Genomic DNA, 6,131 nt, shown 5'->3' on the forward strand with positions numbered 1-6,131 from the left:
CCATGCTAAATCCTTTAAGAAAGAAAAGAGTTAGAATATACACTCATGCCTAACTCGTTGCTTAGGGAGATCAATAGCTTAAGGTGTATACACCCATGCCCTTAGGTTGGCAAACATTAATTATACCGGTATAATTGGCGTATTGGCATATTGTTATCTTAATTAGTCTGATTATTGGTGGATATTAAAACACTAATCCTTTTTAGTTTTAGTTTATCTTTTATTTTATTTCTTTATATTAAATTCAATGGTGACAATTGAATTTTATATGTTTAATTAAATAGGAAATTACTTGTAAACATAATTTACCAATCCTCGTGAGAATGATCTCGTATTTTCCTGCTATTCTATCGTTTGATCTTGTACACTTGTGAGTAAAACGTACCAAGTATTTGCCTATTAATTTAGGTGGATATTTGGCACAACAATTATCATGAGACCTTTTCTCCTGTAGCTAAGATGACCACTGTCCGAACCTTATTAGCCATTGCAACTGCAAAAGGCTGGATTTTACATCAGCTGGATGTGAACAATGCCTTCTTTCATGAGGATCTTGATGAAGAAGTATGTATGACCATGCCACCTGGTTTTAGTATTAAGGGGGAGTCTAAAATGTGTAGATTAACTAAGTCTTTATATGACCTTGAACAAGCCTCAAGACAATGGTTTGCTAAACTTTCTACCACAATTCTTGGTCTTGGTTTCACTCAAGCAAAGTCATATTATTCTCTTTTTACTAGGGTTCAAGGGTCTTCTTACATTGCATTGTTGGTGTATGTTGATGATATTGCAATTGCAAGTAATGATGCTGCAGCAATAAAGGTTCTGACTTCCCTTCTCAATGAAAAATTTCGTCTCAAAGATTTAGGCACATCGAAATTTTTCTTAGGTCTAGAGATTGCTAGATTTGATAAAGGGATTGCTGTTTCTCAAAGGAAATATGCTCTAGAAGTGCTACAAGATTCTGGTCTTTTGGCTTCCAAGCTAGCTAAATTTCTAATGGAGCAGAATGTGAAATTGTCTAAAGATAGTGGTCCTTTGTTAGCTGATCCTATAAGTTATAGAAGTCTTATTGGAAGGCTACTTTACTTGACAGTAACAAGACCAGACTTATCTTACTCGGTTCAAACCTTGAGTCAATTCATGGATAAGCCTTGTCAGCCACATTTGGATGCAGCACATAGAGTTCTTAGATATATAAAATCTGCGTCAGGGCAGGGATTATTTTTTCGTGCTATTTTAGATTTTAAGATCAAGGCATTTTCTGATTCTGATTGGGTTGGTTGCCCTGATAGTAGAAGATCTATCACAGGTTTTTGTGTGTTCATGGGTGACTCTCTGATTTTTTGCTGAATCTGAGTATCGGTCTATGGCTGCTATTTCTTGTGAGTTAATGTGGTTGTTCTCTCTTTTGGATGATTTGCAAGTCTTATGTTGGTAACCAGCTTTGCTTTTCTGTGATAGCCAGGCAGCCCTTCACATTGCTGCAAACCCTGTTTTCCATGAACGAACCAAACACATAGAGATTGATTGCCATTTGGTTCGTGAGAAAATTCAGTTGGGGCTACTCAAGACTTTAAATTTAAGTGTGCAGTGCATGAATGAGTAAACGGTTGAAATTGATTTCTAGAGAGCATCGTCTAAAGCCTCGTCTGCAAGGCGTCCAGACGAGATGGCTGATCGAGAAATCCCGAGAGCCTCGTCTGCAACTTCGTCTGCAAACCGTTCGAATGAGATAGATGAACAAGAAAACCCGAGAGCCTCATCTACAATCTCATCTGCAAGCCGTCCAGACGCGCCGTGCCAGAGAACTAGAGTTTGCGATTTTAACCTAGTTCCGCCCGGACGAGTGTACTTCCCGTCCGGACGCACTGTGTAATTTTAGTCTTTTTGAATAGAATTTGTGTTGGATTAGACTTGGGGTCTGGAGTCTATTTATATGAAACCATACAGATATGTATAGGTACGAATTCTGCCTAGGAGTTCATGAGATTTGTGCTAAGAGAGTCTTCATTATAAAGCGTTAATTCTCTCTCTTAGAGTGATTGTTTGATCGTCCTTGTTGATAAATCAATTGAAGTCAATCCAAGTTCTGGTAAAGGGAGATCACGTAGGAGTAGTCCAGAAGCTCTGGGAGAACTATTGCGGTAGCAAACAAGTGGGTCACTTGCCTAGTACATAGGAGTGTTAAGTGCATAGGTTGTGTAAGTCTTCGACATTGTGTAATTTCTCATTATTCTATTGATTTAGTGATTTCCTGGGTTTGGCTGCCTCAGAGAGGTTTTACATTTTAGAGAGTTTTCTAAATGGTTTCCTCTTCATAACCAAAATATATGTGTCTCTTCGGTTTATTGTTTAAAATATTTTGGTGAATGATTGATTGTGATTGTTGATTATTTTAATTCCACATATTATATTGCATACAGATATTCAACCCACTTCTAGGTGTTGTTTGAAGTCATATTAGGTTTTTTAGAGATATATTGAAGAAAGAGAGAGAGAAAACAAAAAATAGAAAACAGAAGCACATAAGGATTACATTGTATTAAGTAGTGTTGTAATATGAAGTATTACAGAGACCTCTATTTATAGAGATGCTATAAGTGATAAGCAAATAAACCTAATACTAGTAGACTAATGGGAAAAATATAAAATGACCCCCCAAACTACCAGCCATTTGTAATTTAGCCCCCCAATGTTCAAAATGTAATAAAGTAGCCTCCCAAACTACCAACCAATTGCAATTTGGCCATTCTGTTAGTCAACACCATCAAAATGGATGGAAAAGTTAAAATGACGTCGTTTGTTGAGGTAAAGTTACTAAAATGCCTTTTTAAGAAAAAAAAAATTAAGAAAGCCCACTAAACGTTGTTGTTTTGCTTTCAAAAAAAACCCTTGCACGAGACTTCCGTCCTGCAATGAAGCACTTGCCTTCTTCATCAAGAACACTCCAGCTTGTCACTTCTCAAAACGACAGTCCAGTTCTGCCCAACTTTTAGACCCATAATTGAAACCTAAAACCTAGTACAGGTACTGTGTCCATGCCTGGAGAATTTCTTAAATTAACTCTTTAACAAATTGAAACCACAAAAATGGACCCCCCAAAAGAAAAAAACAAAATTGATATCGTAAGTTTGAAGTGCATCTATGTTAAACTCGTGCAAGGGTCAATTAACTTGTTTGGATGTTAATTGCGTTGACAAAAAAAACGTTTTAATTGCGTTGATAGAAGATGCAACATCTTTGATAGTCACTGATAGACTATCAGTGCTGCTTTCAAAGCAGTCACTGATAGTCTCATTACACCTTTGAGTAAACCAATGTAATGGAAACTTTTCTGCAACAAGGAAGTACACATATTTTATCAAAGTTAGAATTCTCATGACTTTTGGTCAAAACAAAGGAAGATTATTTCACACACATCAAAGCATGTTGATAAATCCTATTTGATTTTTTTGCACTGATTTCGCTCCTAAATAAAACTTTACTTACTAAATACACAGACAACTCCATTATCTGAAGCAGAAGATTGTGCATGCTACAAAATGGGGCAAAAAATTTTTGAGCACACCATTTAGATCCATAGGCAACATCCACCATCAATCATGCACATGATTAGAACAAGGGTACACAAACGAGGATGATGGGCGACTTCTAGATGCCAAAAACTGACAAAAGAGTTTAACACAGATGCACTTCAAACTTATGATATCAATTTTTTTTTTTTTTTTGGGTCCACTTCTGTGGTTTCAGCTTGTTGAAGAGTTAATTTAAGAAATTCTCCAGGAATGGACACAGTACCTGTACTGGGTTTTAGGTTTCAATTATGGGTCTAAAGGTTGGGCGGAACTGGACTGTCGTTTTGGGAAGTGACGAACTGGAGCGTTCCTGATGAAGAAGACGAGTGCTTCAATGTTGGACGGAAGTCTTGTGCAAGGGTTTTTTTTTGAAAGCAAAACGACGACGTTTAGTGGACTTTTTCTTCTTTTTTTTTTTAATTTTTTTTTTCTTAAAAAGGCATTTTAGTAACTTTACCTCAACAAAACGACGTCGTTTTAACTTTTCCATTCATTTGGATGGTGCTGACTAACAGAGTGGTCAAATTATAACTGGTTGGTAGTTTGGGGGGCTACTTTATTACATTTTGAACATTGGGGGGCTAAATTACAAATGGCTGGTAGTTTGGGGGGCCATTTTATATTTTTCCCAAGAAACCCTAAAATACATAAGGAAAGAAATAACCCTAGAATAATATCAAATATATTCTTAACATTAATTATTTATGGAGAATCTTTGTTAAAAAATCTCTATGGCAAAACACAATTCCTTGAAGGGATAAAAAGAAAGAAGAGAAAGAAAGGGAAGTTTTTCTTTTAATCCAAATAATAGAACAAAGAAACCACTAAAAAATTAAAGTTAGATAAAGAAGAGTTTTTGTGATAGTTGGTGGGGGAAAAAATATGTATCGGAGAAGACTTTCTCGTCTTAACATGAAACCTTCATCTCAAATTTTGAAAATTAGATCCGACAAGCTATTTGAAGAGTTTTTCTAATTTTAAAGTTATCTATGCATATGAAGACAAATTTGATCGCATATTTTTCACCTATAATAAAAGAATCTAACCTTAAAAAGCCTTACGCCCATACCTCATCCTAAAAATAGCCTGTGTGTGTAACACCCTCATCTAAACTAGGGTTAATAAATTTTTAAATGAGAGTTGAGGGTTAATAAGGAGCAATATTTGACATGAGAGATAGGAAAATTGGGTCTGAATTAATACTGGAAAATGTTCTCGGCCTAAGTGATGGACCGCTCCTAAGGGAGGGATCGCTCAGCCCACGGTGATCGATCACCCTAGCCCCTTTGATCGATCATAGGTGCCCAGAAACCTTAGTGATCGATCATGACCAGTCATAATGTGATTTGAATGTGTCCAAAACTTCTGGACATGGGGGCTTAGTTAATATTATTATTTTCTTGAATGAAATGTTAACCATCGTGAACTAAATGAGTGCACAAAAGCAACGGTTTCATCGTCCTCTTCAATTGATGCAAGATAATTCCAACAGATGAGAATCGGCTCTGTCTTCTTGTGTAAAACAACTGCTGGCATTTACAACAGCTCTTTGTCTTCTTACAGCACTTGTCTTCTTACAACTCTTTGTCTTCTTACAGCTCTTGCCTTCTTACAACTCTTTGTTTTCAGTTATCAAGAGATAGATTGTTCAATCGTTTTATGAATAAAAATTCAAAGGACTCTGTTCTAGTGTATTCACAGAATTTTTCATGGAAGTTTCGTATTACTACGTACAAAAAGCGGCAGCTATATATATATATATGCTGAGCAAACTAAGATTTACGTCGTATTGGATAAACTTCCCCTATATTTATCTTTTACTCCGCTTAGCTTTACACTGTCAATGATCTATCGATGTTTTCTAATATGATTTTGTGTAAACAAGTATCCGCGTTCAGCTTCCCAGAAAGCAAAAATATGTACACTTAAGTAAACTATGGAAAGAACACAAAAATGGATATTCAAATACATGAATATCCTTACCTCTTGGAAAATCGTTAAATTAGTCAGCTAACGAATACACACACATACATTTAACCTTTTCCGTGTATAGAAACTTCCAAGGGTGCGGTGCACGGGACCGGAGTTTACTCTGCAGGAGTGGGTTCGAAGGGAGAAGCTCCCCGACCGCAAAAAAAAAAAAAAAAAACAAAACAAAACAAAACAAAACAAAAAAAAAAACAAAAGTTTTGAGTCTCTTCTGTTTCTCAAAGTTAAGTCATTCAAGTTTCATCATGTGGCTTCTTCTCACCCGGAGGTCTGTGGAGATGACTTTCAAGTGGTGTAGTTCTGTTATGTTTCATAAGCGAATTCCATTGAAAGCAACATGTGTCGTGGTCTTTCTTTCTTCTCACTATTGCTGTTGACATCTGTAGGATCAAAATGTAGGATCTCTGAAGGATACTATCCAACAACAAAAATGTGCTGTTTTTTACTATAATTCTCGCGTGGGAAAGGAACAAAAAGTAGCAGTGGATATTTCCCTCCAAGATTTGCATCGCTTGAATTGTTCTGCGAAGCTGGTTTTGAAACTTAAAGACTCCCTTGGAAATT

This window comes from Corylus avellana, chromosome 2, assembly GCF_965113065.1.
Source record: "Corylus avellana chromosome 2, dhCorAvel1.hap1.2, whole genome shotgun sequence".
NCBI classification, from domain to species: Eukaryota; Viridiplantae; Streptophyta; class Magnoliopsida; order Fagales; family Betulaceae; genus Corylus; species Corylus avellana.